At 41.0% G+C, this 18504-nt stretch overlaps 1 non-coding gene across 1 annotated transcript; it reads right to left on the reverse strand.

Annotated features, from left to right (window-relative positions):
* Nucleotides 1-1224: 1224 nt before the first annotated feature.
* LOC114816367 lies at nt 1225-1362 on the reverse strand. The gene has a single exon (XR_003764134.1). It is a non-coding gene; the product is annotated as a small nucleolar RNA SNORA7 (small nucleolar RNA).
* Between the last annotated feature and the right edge of the window lie 17142 nt (nt 1363-18504).

An 18504-nucleotide genomic window follows, 5' to 3' on the forward strand; every position in this document is an offset into this window, starting at 1 on the left:
TCACCCAGCAGACAGGCATAAAAATTATGAATTCCAAGTATTTTATTGGTACATATTTGCATTGCCATAGGATCAAATCTACATATATAAATTTATTGAACTTTAATTACTGTTTTCAAACATATTTATGTTATCTTGGCTAGATTTTTGAATCTTGGAAATACTCAAATACATATTATTTTCTATGATTTCCATTTAGCACTCTTTCACCTAAAACTCTATTTTCATGAAGCCAATTAAGATCACCATTTAAGACATAGCAGTATGGCCCTGGCTATAGATGTACTAAATGACATCTCAAAGAGATTTCAGTGATTCAGTGGAATGTTAGGGTTCACTTAAAAAGCAACTGTCAAAATCAAATTCAAGAGACTCTCTTCTCTGCTAAATTGATTTCAGAGGTGGAAATCAATTGCACTGTTAGGGATGAATAGGGAAAACTGGGCTGTAAAATACTCCACCTCCAGGCACAGGGATGTTTGTCCAGGATAAGCAATCATTACATGGTTCCTCTAGCCATCTACTTACCATTGTCTAAGACATACTCCTGGGCTGTTTAGACCACCTGTCTAGTCCACTAGGAGCACTGCTTATGGTTTTAGGTTCTTACAGATACCACATTAATTCTCTTTGGCTCTACACTTCTTCACTCCTGTCACCTCTGGAAAGTTAAGCTGAGTAGATAGGGACCATTAAAGACTATCTTCATCCTCATCACTATTTCTTCAGTTTCTTTGGAGTAAGATTAATAACCATGTCCACCTTGAAATACAGCAAACTGGTTCCAAGTCCCCAACTCAGAGTATCCTGGAAGAGATCTACACACCTAGTAGCATAACTTTCCATGCTTAGAGGGAGAAAGGAATCTCTTCTTCTTGAGCGTCAGACATTAGCACGTCTCACAACCCTGTAACCTTGGCATTATCCTTGACTCCTCTCTATCATTCAACCCACATATTCAATCCAACACTAAATCTGTCAATTCCACTTTCTTGTCTAGTCTTATGCTATCGAGTCGTTTCCAACCCATAGAGACACCATGGACACATCTCTCCCAGAATTCCCTGCTCTCCATCTGTAATCATTCTGGTAATGTATCCATAGAGTTTTCTTGGTAAAAATACAGACGTGGTTTACCACTGCTGCCTTCCATGCAGTAAACCTGGTGAGTCTCCACCCTTGACTCTCTCCCCTGCCTCTGCTGCCCAGCAGTGAGGAGTTTTGACATGTAGCGGATTGCCTTCCACTCGCTAGCCACTGGCCAAGCTAGGGATGGAATGAGTATGCCTCTGCTTGACTCTCCCTCCCATAGCCGAGTGTGGTAGACTACTGGAAACTCTCCAGGTGTGACCCTGAGAGGGTGATTCCTCCTTCACATTGCTAAAATCTGCCTTTTCCTCCCCATCCAAACTGTTACTGCATTAATCCAATCACATCCTAGCCTGACTTGATAACTGTATCGGCCTCCTTGCTGATCTCCCTACCTCCCCACTGCAGTCCATACTTCACTCTGCTGCCTGCATCATTTTTCTACAAAAACATTTAGGGCATGTTTGTACTTCCACTTCTCAAGAAGCTCCAGTAGTTGCCCATCTACCTCCTTATCACATGAAAACTCCTCACCATTGACTTTTAAATGCTCAATCACTTTGCCCCCTCCTATCTCACCTCGCTACTTTCCTACTGCAACTCAATCCACACACTTCACTCCTCTAATGTTAACCTTCTCACTGTATCTCAATCTCACCTATCCTGCTGCAGACCTCTTGCCCACATCCTACCTCTGGTCTGGAATGCCCTCCCTCCTTATATCCAACTCTCTCCCCTTTCAAAGCCTTGTCAAAGGCACATCTCCTCCCATAAGCCTTCCCTAAGCCCTCCTTTCCTCTTCTCCCAATCCCTTCTGCCTTGCCCTGAGTTGCTTCCTTCATTCATCCCCAGACTCCCAGACCTACAGTTCTTATGTACATATCTGTCATTTATTTATATTAATGTCTGTCTCCCCCTCTAGATTGTAAGCTCTGTGTGGGCAGGGAAGTGTCTATTGTTGTATTGTACTTTCCCAAGTGTTTGATACAGTGCTCTGCACACAGTAAGTGCTCAGAAATATGATTGAATGAAAGGCAAACCCCATTAAAATGGCATATCATCTTTTTCTAAATCAGATTTGTCACAGTTGATTAACAATTGTTTTCTTAAAATCCCAAACACATCTTATTTCCACAAATAATTTTTATTAGCTCTGTTTCTGAGTCCAGGAAAGAATAAATGAGTTGGGTGGCAAATGACATATCTATGACAACCCCTCATTTTCTCATCAGAAAGGATTTCTGGGTATTCAGGATCTCTTCCAGGGCTTAGCACTGGCCCTGATATTCCCTCAGTCTCCACTCCAACAGCTTTAAATGATCATGCTGATGGATATGTGATATGTAAAGACTTTTGGGCTAGACTTCATATTATGCATCGTGCACTTATTCAGACACCCTTTCAATAAATCTGAGGTTAAGTATGAAAGGAATGGTTTTGGTTAAGGGGTTTTGTGTCTCCAAAACAATGCTGGTGTTTAGATACTATCATTTGTAACCTAAAAGTGAAGCCAAAGCACAGGCTTCTATAATGTCCAAAATATCATGCTGGAGCATCAGTACCTCTAGTCAAAACTACAAGCATTAATTGTTTATGAGTCTAGTAAAAGAATATTTATTAAATAAGACCTTGTCTCCATCCAAGCCAGCAGATTTGTGCTTATTAGTCTTTGTCTACCTCCGCCACTATCAAGATTGATGGTTTCCCCTATGTTATTCTCTTGTTTCCTAATTACCGAGGCAGATTGAAACGTCGCGATCTCACTATTTCCTTCTCAGTAGCTTATTTCTTGTTTGAAAACGTTCATTCACATTGCATTTTCTCTTCCCTGAGGGAAAAAAAAATCCTTTAACCTCGGAGAATAAATAAGGTTGCTTTACTTACTCAAGTGCCAGAACTTAACCTACCATTATACTGCAGTTATTCAGCAGGCGTGACTTATTTATTGGTGTTTTAATACAGTGTGTGGCATTATAATCAATGTATTCTTGGCCAGAGCTCTTGGAAGAGCTGGCCTTTATTGAATTTACAGTATTAAGTTTTATTTAGGATTATATATGTAAGCATTCTTACATAGGCTACCTCTGCCATTCTCCTGAGAAAAGGCCACGTATGGTGTGTTATTAAAGCTACCGCATCTGTATTATATATGAAGGTTTTGTAAACTGTTGATCATCAATCTAGCTTTAATGGCAAACTTGGCGTATGGCACAAACACCAAGCAAGCTATTTGCTAAGTTTGACCATCACTATGGGACATTTTTGTTAATGTCTGTTAAAGTAATAACACAAGAAGCATTTTATTATAACCTGCAGGGATCATAAATACTCAGCCTATACCATTTCTATAACAAAGTTCTGTCAGAGGCAATCTGATTGTTATTCTTTTGCACACAGGATTGTAAGCAGTCTTATATTACAGGCATAAAACATTGTTAAGCATTTTAGCGCTGCCAGACTAGCTGCAGCTGTGTCACATTTGTGTTTCCTAATTTTAATGGGTGCCAGTTATCTAGATTAAAGTTGGAATAGCAGAGTACTCCACTAGAGGACAAACTTGGTTTAGAGCCAGACCACTTAGTGATGCTTATCAAACAGTTTCCTATGGCAAACAGTAGCAATCTGAAAACATCAGATAACTAGAACTTACTGGGCATGAACATATCTTTATTGGTTTGCATTCTGAGTGTAGCATTAAGATTTGGTAACCCTCAGGAAGTCATTAAAACTTTGGGTTCACTTTTTTCCTGCTAAGTGCGAGTGTACACTGCGCTTAGACTAAACAATTCTTATTTCCATGTAAGAATGAACTTTCCAAAGAGGAGTTTAAAGATAATTTCCCTGTCCAATGAGAATGTTTTATTTAAAATCTGCAACAGCTCTAGTCCAAGTATGAGATTCTTGGGAAATAAAATGACCTCTATCTGAAGTGATATGGTGTCTGGTGTCTTTGTGTTAACTGGTGATTTAGAAAAATCTCCTGACCTTTCCACCATCTTCCTCTTCTCCTTTGCGCACTTGTCATCATTTCCTCTTCAATTTTCCAAGCCCATCATTCCTGTAGCAATCATTGCTATTTGTTGAGTTCTTATTGTGTGCAGAGCACTATACTAAGCGCTTGGGAGAGTTTGATACAAAACAGTTGATCGACTCTCCCTGCCCACAACAGGCTTACAGTCTACAGGAGGAGACAGTCATTAATGTAAATAAATAATTAATAACATTTGTTATAGATATATGCATAAATGTCGTGGGCTATGGAGTAAGGGGGACCCTGGATCAATAATAGTTCACAAAAAATGACTGGAAGGACCCTCATAGCTGTATACATTGTAGGGTTTCCTTGACCTTTATACTGATGATAACTTTTTATTTTGTTCAAAACACCAGAATTCTGTGTTTATTGGAGCATCACACTCACTTTTTCTTTCATACCTTCTTGGCCAAATCAAGGCATATCTGGTATTTCAAAGTGAAGTTTCTGACCTCGGGGAGAATATTTTCTGACTCTGAGACAGAGTTAATCTATTCCCTACCTAGAGTTTGGAACTCCAAAGGATCCAGGATCCACTAGGGGTTGAATTTTGAAATTTCCTAAATTACAAATAGAGGGCACATTTAATAACAATAATAATGGTATCTGCTAAGCACTTACTATGCGCCAGGCACTATATCAAGTGCTAGAATAGATACAAGGTAATTTGTCAGACACAGTCTCTTTCCCAATCTGGACTCACAGTCTTAATCTCCATTTTAGAAATGAGGTAACTGAGGCACAGAGAAGTGAAGTGACTTGCCCAAGGTCACACAGCAGACATGTGGTGGGGCTGGAATTAGAACTCAGGTTGTCTGACTCCCGGAGCCTTGCTCTATCCACTAGACCACACTGCTTAAGGCAGGGACTCATGGGGCTTGTATAAATACAGTACTGATCCACACAGTCAGAAGGCAGTCCAAATTGCCCTCCCCCTTCCTCCTTCTGCCCCCAGACCCTGACCAAATGTAAAGTGGAAGAACAGATGGACTGTTCCTGATATTTTCTCAGTCTCCATCTGTCAATCCATCAACCAATGGTATTTATTGAGCACCTAGTATGTGCAGAGAATTATACTAAGCGCTTGGGACTGAGCAGTACAACAGAATTAACACACATGTTCCTGCCCAAATTGATCTTACAGTTGAGAGCATTCGTGTGCAGCTACACATAGTGTCTCTTAGTGGAAAGAGCATGAGTCTGGAGGCAGAGGACCTGCTTTAAACCCTGGCTCAGCCATGTGTGGGTTGTGTGACCTTAGGCAAGTCCCTTAACTTCCCTGTGCCCTAGTTTCCACATCTGTGTAACAGGGATTCAATACTGTTCTTTCTCCTACTTTTATACTGTGAACTCCACATAGGACAGGGAACATGTCTAATCTGATTATCTCTACCTACCTAGCAGAAGGAGGCAGTGGTCAACCGCTTCTGTATTTTTACCAAGAAAACTCTTTGGATACACTATCAGAATAATTGCAGATGGAAGTAGAGCATTCTGGGAGAGTTGTGTCCATGGTGTCACTATGGGTCAGAGACAATTCAACAGTTTAAGATGACAAGACCCTTAGCTAAGCTTTGAGCAGTGCTAGGACCATAATAAACACTTAAATACTATTATCGTTATTACTAATACTATTATGTGCCTTTCTCCATTTCTACCTTGTTCCATATCTGTTCCTCTGTCTCTTGTTCGTTTTCTCCCTGGTCTTCATTTTCCCTTTTCCTTCCCCAGGCATATCTCTGACTGTGGGCTTTGCAACCATTTAGAATAGGACTTCTGGTTTTTTTGTGTCTCCAGGGGCTGGATGTTTTTCTCATTCCAGCTTTACCCACTCCCCCCACCACCACCAGAATCTCTCTCTGACCTCTCCTTGCCACCTCCTCAATAGTTTGTTCACAAAGCATAGCCTAGTGGATAGACCATGGATCTGGGAGTCAAAGGACTCCGCCACTTGCCTGCTCTGTGACCTGGAGCAAGTCATTTCATCTCCTCTGTGCCTCTGTTACCTGGTCTGTAAAATGAGGATTAAGTCTGTGAGTCTCCTGTGGGACAGGGACTGTGTTGAGCTCAATTTGCTTGTACCTACCGCAGTGCTTAGTATAGTGTGTGGTCCTTAGCAAACACCCCAATTATTATTATTATTCCAGACACCTGATCAGCTGCCCTAAACAACTACCTTGTGTTACCTGTGCATCATTTGGGTGTTATAAAGCTAGAGGCTAAGATTTTATGGGTGGATGGCTCTTTTCTCTTACAACAGGTCCTAAAAGTACCAGTGGCAGGTGGATTGGTAAGGTGGTGGCCTAGAGGATTCTTTCTCTTCCCAAGAGAAGACATAAACCTGGTCCCAGTGGAAAGTAAGAAGTAGGGAGATATGATTTTCCCCTCTGCAGCTCTCAGGATGCGTAAATGTTCTAGGTAAAAGTCCCTGAAAATGCATCATGCTGAAAAGGAGGCCTGCAGCAAGGAGAATGAGATAACTTTAATAGATTCAACTCTATAAACTACAAACGGATCATGAACAGATAGCTAGCAGACCTGCTGTAGCCAACATATGCAAATGAAATATTGGGCCAAGTTTAAGATCTGTGGCTGCTGCCTTGTAGATAGTAAAAAGGCAGCAGTGAATAAAATTCCATACTTGTGAAATAGCAAACACAAATATTTTTCTCAACATCTATGAATATCTCCATGGAAAAGATCACGTTAGATTATTGGCCTTTCTGACATCTGTTAAAGACCCTTTGCCAAGAACAATGTGTGTGTGTGGGGGGGGGGGGAATAGGGGGTTGTGTATGCATGCACGTGTGTGTTCTCATGCACACTAAAACAAGCAAAACAGAAAGCAAAGGCCTTTTGCTATCATTGAAAAAATAGGTGATATTTTTTTCTTAATAATGGAAACAGAATTATTTGAAACTATGTTCCTGTCAGTATTATTTATCCATGTTTTAAAGCCCTAACTTTAAAGGGTTGACACTAATTTAAGACCAGAGTTTTCAACATTCTTTGATGTCTTCTAAAAGCCTTTTGATGAGGATTCCAAAACGGACATTTTCATCTTTGGCTATGTGTATTTCGAAAGATTAAAAACTCGAGCACGGGGTAGGATGTATTGAGCTTCAGCACAGAAATCTGTTTAGACTGAAGGGTCTTTAAATTAAAAGACAGAGCAGCAGGCAAATTGAATGTCTAAGACTAAATTCTTAAGGAGCGGTCTTAGAGCCAGCTAGCTCGAACTTGAATTTACAAGCTTTGTTTTGGAAGGATGAGGCGGCTCGCACGGATGGTGTGCACATGGCAATTTATAGTGCTGGGGTCTGTCTTCTCAGCTCTGGCTTGGACAAGCAGGATATTCAAATTGACAAGGACCCTGCTCTCTACATGCTCCAGAAAGAAAGAGTCTTGTCAATTTAAATATCCTGCTCGCACTGAGGAGCCAGGCCTCCAGGAACAATGGGGAAAGGCGCAATGTGTACTCAATCAAAGTGGAGTCTTGTGCCCTGACTTTGCTGCTCCAGGGTCATCCAAGAGTGTAATTGAAGCTTAAATGTCCTTGCATTCCTTTCAAACAAGTGCCAGGGTGAGAAACGGTGAGGATTTGTTTGTAAAAGAGCCTCCATTAGGAGGAGAATAATGGCGTGGCCCAGTTACTACTGCCTACACCCCATCTCTAAATGCCCTAATTGGGAGCTTATGTTACTCAAAATGTGGTCTCAGAAAAGTCATTCATTCATTCCTTCAATTATTCAATAGTATTTACTGAGCGCTTTCTGAACACAGAACACTGTACTAAGCCCTTGGGAGAGTACAGTATAACAATAAACAGACACATTCCCTGACCACAATGAGTTTACAGACTAGAGGGGGAGACAGACATTAATCTAAATCTACCAACGGTATGCCTGACATTTCTTTAAGGCCATTTGTGAGAAACTGCTGATACTTGAATTGACATCATTTTTGCCAAACTGCTCCTAATCACACAGTGATTGATATTGAGCACCTACTAAATGCCAGGCACAGTATAACTGAAGCAAAACATAGGATCCCTTTCCTTGCCCTCTGAGAGGGAAGAAAGATGGACACAAATGAATAAATATGGTATTTATTAAGTACCTACTATCTGCTAAATGCTGGAGAAGATACCAGATTATCAGATAGGCCACAGTGCATGTTGCTTATAGGTCTCACAATATATGAATGTACAAGATTGGGAGAGCTTTGAAGGACAAGGTCCATGCCTTATTCCAACTTGCATACCCTTTCCTGGAGCTTAATACAGTGCTGTGCACATAGTAAGCACGTAGTAAATATTACAACTACTCCTACCACATCACATTCTGTCCATTTTATGGATGAGGAAATCGAGACCCAGAGAGGGTAAGTGACTTGCCCAACTACACAGAGCAGATGAGTAGCAGAGCTGGGCCTAGAACCTAACTCTCCTGATTTCTAGTCAATTGAAATGATTTATAAGTAGTGGGAGTAGGATGAACAAGGATATCACAGTACTGATATTCCAAGATGAAACATTAAAATAAAGATCTGATTATATTAATAAGTATAAATAGATACATAAGTAATAATAATAATGGTTCTTTTTAAGTGCTCACTATGTGTCAAACACTGTTCTAAGTGCTGGGATGGATACAAGTTAATCAGGATGGACACAATCCCCTTTCCACATGGAACTCAAAGTCTAAGTAGGAGGGAGTAGTCTTTAATCACCCATTTTACAGATGAGGAACTGAGGCACAGAGAAATTTGGAGGCTTGTCCAAGTTCGTACAGCTGGCATGTGGCAGAGTCAGGGTTAGAAACCAGGTCCCCTGACTCCCAGGGCCAAGCTCTTTCCACTAGACCACACAGCTGATGAAAATAAGAATAAAATACTTCAGTATTAAGAGCAGCTGTAGGGTTAACCAGACTCAGGTCATCCCTTAAAGCTAAGCATTGTAGTGAAATCTCCAGGTCCTGGAGGCAGTCAATTGATCAATCAATCAATTAATCAATGGTATTTATTGAGCACTTATTGGGTACAGAGCACTGTACTAAGCACTGGGGAAAGTACAATACAACTGAGTTGTTAGACAAGATGCCTGCCCACAAGGAATTTAAAATCTACAGGGGAGTACCCAGCTTTCACCCCTAACTTGCCTGGGGCTAGGATTTCTGTTTCTCTGTGCCTCATGTTAAGTACACTAGTGCATCATGGGTTAGGCACTGCAATTTCTATAAAATGTAATTACTTCTTTCGGTGGCTTTAAACTGAGAGTACCTTCCAAATGAGAGCAGCTTCTATTTAGTACAATTCCATTTCCTGAGAGCTGGAATGCCAAAGGTATTTGTGAAAGTTGGGTCTACTTAGCGTATGTAACATCACCACAAAAGTCAGCAATAAATGGAATTTTGGGGTTTTATATAGATGCTGTCACCTAATACAAAATTGAAAATCTTATGGATAAAAATGTGTCTGCTCCAACCCCACTCATTTTTTCCCAAAATCATTGTGAAGCAGAGTGAAATCTAGATGCAACTTAGAAAGAAGATTGACTCAGTTTACTCCACATGCTAATTTGCAACTAGCCATCCCTCTTTCTTTCCCAGAAATGTCCTTTTGCTGAACAGGCTGGGATCTAAAGCATGAATGAATTTTCAGGATGAACCTTGGAGAAGGAAGAGGGGTAAGTGTCATTGGGCCAATTCCACACTCTAGAAGGTCCAAGAGGGATTTGGGTAGATCCATGGATAAGTAGTCCATAACAGATCACTAGAAGTAAATTTAGGAATGTAGAGGGAAAACCAGTCAAATCAATAGTCATATTGGACAATGATAAGAGCTTACTTATGTAGACTGTAAGCTCTTTGCGGGCAGGGAATGTGTCTATTATTTTGTACTCCCAAGCACTTAGAACAGTGCTCTGAACAAACTAAGCATTCAGTGAATGCAACTGAATTAATGAATGTAAAACACTGTGGATGAGCCACGGAGCAAATTTGGAATAATTAGATCAGCCACGATTCTTATTCTAAAAGGGGTACACTATCTAAGTGGAGAATAGACAAAAACAGGAAGCAATAACAACAAATTATGAGCAACATTAAGTTACAGATTCACTAATCCAAGATAATTTTAAACAAAGTAGCAAAACAGTGTTTGGAAGGGCCAGTGCTCAGGATTTTCATCAGGTTCCTTGGAGTGCCGGTGCAAACCACACCAGTCACAAACTGCTGCAGGCTCACAGATGTTCTCAGTGTTAGGATGTGTTCCTGCCTCTGGGCTGGATTGCCCTCCCTCCTCATACCTGACAGACAATGACTCCACCTTCAAAGCCTTACTGAAGGCATCTCTCCCCCAAGGGGCCTTCTCTGATTGAACCCTCCTTTCTTCTCCCACTCCCTTCTGCCGTGGCCCTGATTTGCTCCATTTATTCATTCCCCCATCCCAGACTCACAAGTACTTGTATACATATCTGTATTTTTTTTAATTTACATTGTCTCTCTTCCCCTCTAAACTATAAACTCACTGTGGGCAGGGAATGTGCCCATTTATTGTTGCATGTATTCTCCAAATGCTTAGTACAGTGCTCTGCATACAGTAAGCACTCAATAAACAGGATTTAATGTCTGACTGACTACTCCTACAAGTGGGTAAAGGCTTCGCTACTGCAGTGGTTGGACAGACCTGAGATTCTGGTTTGGACCCTGGGTAGGCCCTCTCCTAGAGTGCAGAATCCTAGTACTATGGGGACTTGCTCGTGCACGCTCTGGGCATGAAGCCCTCCATTTGACCTCTCCATTCCCTCTTAAATCTGCATGGGGGACTCAAAATAGACTTCAGATAACCCATGGCCCAACTGTAGAGTGTGGAAAATTAAGCTTGTTAATGGGAAACTTCATTTCTCAGTGCCTCAGTGATCTTATCTGGAAAATTGGGACAGATTGTGAGATCCATGTGGGCCAAGGACTATGTCCAACTTGATTAACTTGTATCTACCCCAGTCCTTAGAACAGGGCTTGGCACATAGTAAGCGCTGAACAAATGCCTCAGTTATCGTTATTATTGTTATTACTTAGCAGAGAAGTAAGTTTAACTCTAGCTTTCTGGGCAGAATTTGGCTCTTACCAGTCCCAGGGGCAGCAGCAATTAATCATGCTGAACCACCACAAGGAAGCAAGGTCACAGGTCTTTCAATCCTGTAATGTGGCAATAAAACCACATAGCCAAGTGCCCCAGTTGTGGAGTTGAATCTGTTTCCACGATTAAGGAACACAAGTCTTCTGGGATTTTTTTTTTGAGCCAAAGAACTTTGTTTTAGCCTGCAAAGACTAGGCCAGCAACACTTCTGCCACCCCGGTCATTAATAAAAATGCAACATGAGGTGCCATTTAGAGACTTTTTAAGGCTCAATTCTCATTAGGTTAAGGCATGATTTTGTAAGCTGCATTTGCTGTTTGGCTGAGAAAAGACCGCAAATCTGTGCCCTTCATGCTCATTTTGATGTATTATATTTGGTATATGCAATGTTTACCCACTAGCTCTTTCAGCCTAGGGTGAATTTTTATGACCAACTAACAAACTCTCAAAAACAGTATTTATAATGTAAGTGCCGAGACACCATTACTTATAGTTATAATACAGTAGAGAAAATTGGTTCTATAATAAATACACGCTAGTTATCAAATCATTAGTCTATTGTGGCAACATTGACAAGTCTTGCCATGGGCAATACAATATCACTAATGAAATGTATTAATTTACTATTTCAAAGGGACTGTTAGGAGTTGGAACTACTGCATTCTTTCAAGCATAACTCTCAGCAAACTATCCAATCATGCGGCCTTATAGGAAGGTTGTTTGGATCAGAAAAACCACCAAATTTTTTATTTGTCCTTTCCATGCTCATAAGAATTCCAGGGCGAAAATGACCATTCTGATAAATGAGAATTCTCAGGGCCATACTTCAATTTGTATTCAAAGACTTTACTCTCAAAGACTTATTTAAGCTCTCTCCCTGTTGTATTTGTCTTTGCTGAAGTGTAGTGGAAGAGGAACAAATCTTTCTACTCAGGGCACCTCATTTTCCATCTCTCGCACTACTGACCTCTTGCTCACAACACCTTCCCGCCTGCTTGAAACTCCCTCCTCCTTCACATCCGGGAGACCATTGCTCTCTCCATCTTTAAAGCCCTTCTGAAATCACACATCCTCCAGGAAGTCTTCTCCGATTAATCTCTCACCCACCTTGTTTATTCATTCAATAGTATTTATTGAGCGCTTACTATGTGCAGAGCACTGTACTAAGCACTTAATAATGTTGGTATTTTTTAAGTGCTTATTATGTGCAGAGCACTGTTCTAAGCGCTGAGGTAGATACAGGGTAATCATATTGTCCCACGTGAGGCTCACAGTTGATCCCCATTTTACAGATGAGGGAACTGAGGCACAGAGAAGTTGTGACTTGCCCACAGTCACACAGCTGACAAGTGGTGGAGCAGGGATTCAAACCCATGACCTCTGACTCCCAAGCCCAGGCTCTTGCCACTGAGCCAAGCTGCATCTTCAAAGCCCTTCTGAAATCACATATCCTCCAAGAAGCCTTACCCGATTAATCTCTCACCCACCTTGTTTGTTGTTAAGTCAATATTTCTGTGTCGCTTAAGCACTTGGATACTCACCCACCCTCTATGGTAATTTATTTTACTTTCTATCTCTCCTGCTAAAATGGAAGCTCTTTGAAGACAGGGATCACATCTGCTATCTGTAAGTGATCAGTGAGTACTATTGATTGATTGAAGCCTATACTGGAAAGAAACAATTCAAAGTTTGGATCTTTGGATCTAAATTTGGGGCCAGTTACCAACATCTCTTGCCAAATTCATCTGGGGAATGGCACCCCCTGGCTGGACACTACTATCTGGGGGATTTTCACTGAGGAGGTCACATCTACAAGGGCATGAAGCATGAGAAAGAGAGGAATAATCCAGTCACTGTTGAGCTTTTCCACTGATTTGAAGATTTAGGTTTGTCTGGCCTGTACATTACACTTGATCTCAAGTTCAGAATAGAAAACAATTAGGCTTGCCAAAAGAAAGCAGCCAATGGGTAAAGAAGTATTTGAGTAAAAATGGGAAACAACATCCACATCTGTTAGAGTACTCTCTGAAGATCAGATGAAACATTTCATTGACTCTCATAAATTTGGGAAGGACTGGAAGAGACTTTTCAGACTTGTCAAAATAATGGCCTCAAAAGGATCCATTTATTTGAATCTACAAGGCTGAAATACACCGTCTCGCCCATGTACTGTCTCTGACCTGGAATGCCCTCCCTCCTCATATCCTCCCTCCTCTTCAAAGCCTTACTGAAGGCACATCTCCTCCAAGAGTCCTTCCCTGACTAAGACCTCCTTTCCTCTTCTCCCACTCCCTCCTGCATCACCCTGACCTGTTCCCTTTATTCATTCCCCCCTCCCAGCCCCACAGCACTTAAGAACATATCTGTAATTTATTTATTTAGATGAATGCCCATCTCCCTCTCCAGACTGTAAACTCACTGTGAGCAGGTAATATGTCTGTTTATTGTTCTATTATACTCTATCATACTCTCTGCACACAGCAAACACTCAATAAATATGATTGACTGATTGATTGTGAGTCATTTGGTGCGTCTGTTTTCTGCCAGAGAAGTGTTGTTAGATTTCTGGGGGCTGCCTACATCTGCTCTGGAGAAGGAGCAAAGTCTAGTGGGAAAGAGTTTAGGATTGTAAGTCAGGAGATCTAGGTTCTGCCTGTTTACGTATACTGATGTCGTTCTTCTCCCCATCTAGACCATGAGCCTGTTTCGGGCAGGAATTGTCTCTTTATTGCTGTATTGTACTTTCCAAGGCTTGGTACAGTGCTCTGCACACAGTAAGCACTCAATAAATATGATTGAATGAATGAACAGGTTCTCACCCGAGCTCTGACAATTGACTGCTATGTGACCTAGGTCAATTCACTTAAATTTTCTGTGCCTCCATCTCCTCATCTGCAAAGTGAACTAAAAGATGAATTCACCTTCTCTCTAAGACCGTGAGTCCTGTGTGAGTTAAGAACAGGATCTGGTCTGGTTGTGTCATATCCACCCCAGTGGTTAGCCCAGTGCTTGGTCCATAGTGAACGTTCAACAAGTATCATAATTACTAACTGCACACATTGCTATAATCTCATCACTGGTAGATTCATCTACAAACCTGAAGGACAGCTATCAGTTTCTCTCTCTCCTTCTTGCCCTCTCTCTCTGTGAAAATTTATAGGTGATATCTTCTCTGGCAGGTTTATTTTTCTGCTACAAGTCCAGGTAAAGTGCTAAACAGTGCCTGGAGGATCTGCTTCAGGACCAGAAGCACAGTGTCCTATTCTCAATGTCATTTTTTTGGCCCGTAATTTACTCCATTACCTTATGCTGGTCTTACCTCCTACAACTGCTGCCCATCACCCATCATTCTGAAGCTGATGCCTGAGCTGGGGCAGGGAGAGAGAGGGGAGAACATTGAATGATAGTAATTATGATTATTATTATGGTATTTGCTATGCGCTTGCTATGTGCCAAACACTGTTCTAAGCTCTGGGGTAAATACAGGTTGTCTCACGTGGGGCTCACAGTCTCAATCCCCATTTTACAGATGAGGTAACTGAGGCACAGAGAAGTTAAGTGAGTTCCCCAAGGTCACACAGCAGACAAGTAGCAGAACAGGGATTAGAATCCACGACTTCTGACTCCCAAGCCTGTGCTCTTGCCAGTAGGCCATGCTGAAGAGGTAGTCACCTGTTCAGGATGAGATTGTGGGGTGATGATGCGGAGGCTGTACAATTGCTATCTTTGCTCGGGTTTTGGTATCTTGGGCCATATTTAAGGTGACTCCGCTTCCCAACCGAGACTAAGATGATGAGGTCAGAGATCAGTTGCTGCTCCACAACTTTCCTGCAGGTAGAGTCATTCTTATTTTGAGGTCAGGGGAGGACTCATTCATTTCATCCTACTGCCTTTTGAGGTAGTAGTGACAATAGCAACTCTGAATTTGAAGGAGATGCAGCATGGCTTAGTGGATAGAGCACGGGCCTAGGAATCAGAAGGACCTGGCTCTTAGTCCCGGCTCCACCACTTATCTGCTGTGTGATCTTGGGCAAGTCACTTAACTTCTCCGGGCCTCAATTACCTCATCCATAAAATGGGAATTAAGACTGTGAGCCTGATGGGGGACAGGGACCGTGTCCAACCCGATTAACTTGTATCTACCTTAGGGCTTAGAACAGTGCGTAGGCACACAGTAAGTGCTTAACAAGTACTATATCAATAATATTAATAATAACTATTATTAACAATAATAGAAACTCTGAATTTGAAGAACATGTTGAATTTTTGAATTTTTGAATTCAAATTCAAATGTTGAATTTTTGAATTTGGAGAAGCAGCGTGGCTCAGTGGAAAGAGCACGGGCTTTGGAGTCAGGGCTCATGAGTTCGAATCCCAGCTCTGCCACTTGTCGGCTGTGTGACTGTGGGCAAGTCACTTCACTTCTCTGTGCCTCAGTTCCCTCATCTGGAAAATGGGGATTAAGACTGTGAGCCCCACGTGGGACAACCTGATTCCCCTATGTCTACCCCAGCGCTTAGAACAGTGCTCGGCACATAGTAAGCGCTTAACAAATACCAACATTATTATTATTAATTTTACTTTCCCAAGTGCTTATTATAGTGCTCTGAACACAGTAAGTGCTGAATGCATCTGAATGAATGAATTTCACTGTCTCAAAGCGCTTTCACATCATTTTAGCCTCAAAATTTCCCTATGAGGTCAGAATATGCAGACTTTATCCCCATATTACAGATGAGGAAAATTACATAGAGAGAGGTTAAGAGATTTGCCCAAGTTCACAAAGCAGGCTAGCAGAAAGCTGAGACAAGACCACAAGTCTTTTGACAAGCAGTCTTGTACACTTTCCTTTTGGCCATGCAACCTCCCTATAAAAAAATTCACATTAAAAGCTTTCATTCTTATACAAGGAGTACATTTTGCTATAGAAAGTAAGGAAGCCATTTTCAAATGTAAATATATACTCACTCGAACATTCAAATAAAATTGCCCAATTATTATAAACAGATGAGGTTTTAAGATAAAGGAATCCTGCAATAAATACTAAATAAAAGATAAAAATAAGGGAACATTGCATTAAACATGATTTACAAAGCCAAATTGTTCTTATCTGTACATATGGCTTTCACAGAAATTAAATTGCTGAAGAAATAGGAGAAAAACATACGTGTATTTTATCTGGAATAGGAACAGAACAAAAATTCTCTTGGAAAGAGTTGGGATCTAGTAAATAAGCAGGCTAGATTATAAGCCCACTATCGAAGTAAGCCTTCCAAGAAGGATTTATTTGGACAGTTAGATTGGCAGCCTTGGAAAAAAAGAACTAGACCCTGAGTAACTCTAAGCTACCTCGCTTGATAGCTTAGGTCTGTAATACTTGGCAGAAATGGTCTCCATCATGAATACTTTCCAGTTTTGCAACATTTGAAAAAGGATAATTGAAACTGTGTTCATTCTTAAAGTTAGAAAATATTATGGTCAAAACTACTTTTTGCCCCAGAGATCATCTTTATTTCAAAAACAGTCTTTTGGGTTTAACATCAATGTTTTGAACGGTCAATTTAACTGTGGCTTACTATCTAAATAGATGGTCTGGACGTGTTTCAAAACCTTCCACTTGTGCTTTTAGCCTGATAATTATTGACTTTGGGATGAAGCTAGGTGCCCTCCTGTGCATCCTTCAGAGCTGTCTGTAAGTAGATAGAAGGAATTTTAGCCAATTTATTTCCTTTGGTCATCAAATTCAAAAGTGGAGATTTCTTATGCTTTGTCTATTTTTGCACATTTTAAATAAACCAAGTCATGAATGCTTAGAGACTCAAACTTCCATCAACCACCTGAGCAGGAACAGCAACTACAAAGACCATTCCAAAACATTTTCTGTGGGAAATCCCATGGCAGGGATTATGGAGAGATGATAAGCACAAAATAAAGGTCCTTCAAATATCGACAGTCTACAAGAGGAGCACATACCTAGGCTAAGAAAACATAAATGAAAAGAGAAACTTTTTAAAGAACATGTCCCACCTACCTTCTCCACCACCAACATGAAGGATTTTTACCCCATACTAAAACCCCTTCTCCTATCTCCCAGTCAGACTAAAACTTTGAATTAATAGTTTGCCCTGGGGGTAGAAATAAGATAATCAGATTTGACACAGTCCATTTTACAGATGAGGCAAATAAGGTTCAGAGAAGCTAAGTGACTTGTCTAAGATCACATAACAGACAAGTGGTGGAGCTGGAATTAGAACCCACATCCTCTGGCTCCTAGGCTCATACTCTATTCATTAGCCCACACTTACAGATGAATTTTTGTTAGCAAGAATTTAAGTGTTACAGCTTGCCCTTTAAAATCAAAGAAGGCGTCATGTTTACCCAAAGTAGAATGGAAATGAACTATTTTAATATGCTGAGCTCTATGAACATCTTGGCAAAGTTTTAACAAGTTTATTGTGAATTATGACCACTTGATACATGATAAACTACACCTTTGGGTGTTTTTCATAATTATAATTATTGCATTTTTTAAGTGCTTACTATATGCTAAACAGTGGTAGATACAAGGTTATGAGATTGAACAGCTATCCCATTTAGGGCTCACAATCTATTTTTAAGCTATTTTATAGTTAAGGGAACTGAGGCCCAGGGAGGTTGACTTACCTAAGGTCACCCAGTAGGCTAGTGAGCATATAAGTCGCTAAACCCACTCTTCTGTCTCTCACTCATCATCATCATCATCATCAACAACAGTATTTTTGAGCGTTTACTGAGTGTACAGCACTATATTGAGCACTACTAAGTCCTTGGGAGAGTACAATACAACAGACTTGGTGGACATGTTCCCCGCCCACAACTAACGTGTTCTTTCCACTCTGATCTATTGGAAACAGCATGGCCTACTGGATAGAGGACAGGCGAGGGAGATAAAAGGTCCTGGATTAGAATCCTGACTTTACCACATGTCTGCTTTGTGACCTTGGGCAAATCACTTCACTTATCTGTGTCTCAGTTCTTTATTTATAAAATGAGGATTAGGACTGTGAGCCCAAGTGGGACGGGAACTGTTTCCAACGTGATTAGCTTGTATCTACCCCAGCACTTAGAACAGTGCTTGGCACGTATTAAGCACTTAAATACCATTATCATAATCATCCAGATGATTGAGAAGTGGCATGGCCTAGTAGAAAGAGCACAGTCTTGGGAGACAGGAGTCCTTGGTTCTAATCCTGCCCCCGCCA

This window comes from Ornithorhynchus anatinus, chromosome 1 (genome assembly GCF_004115215.2).
Source record: "Ornithorhynchus anatinus isolate Pmale09 chromosome 1, mOrnAna1.pri.v4, whole genome shotgun sequence".
In the NCBI taxonomy this organism is placed as follows: domain Eukaryota; kingdom Metazoa; phylum Chordata; class Mammalia; order Monotremata; family Ornithorhynchidae; genus Ornithorhynchus; species Ornithorhynchus anatinus.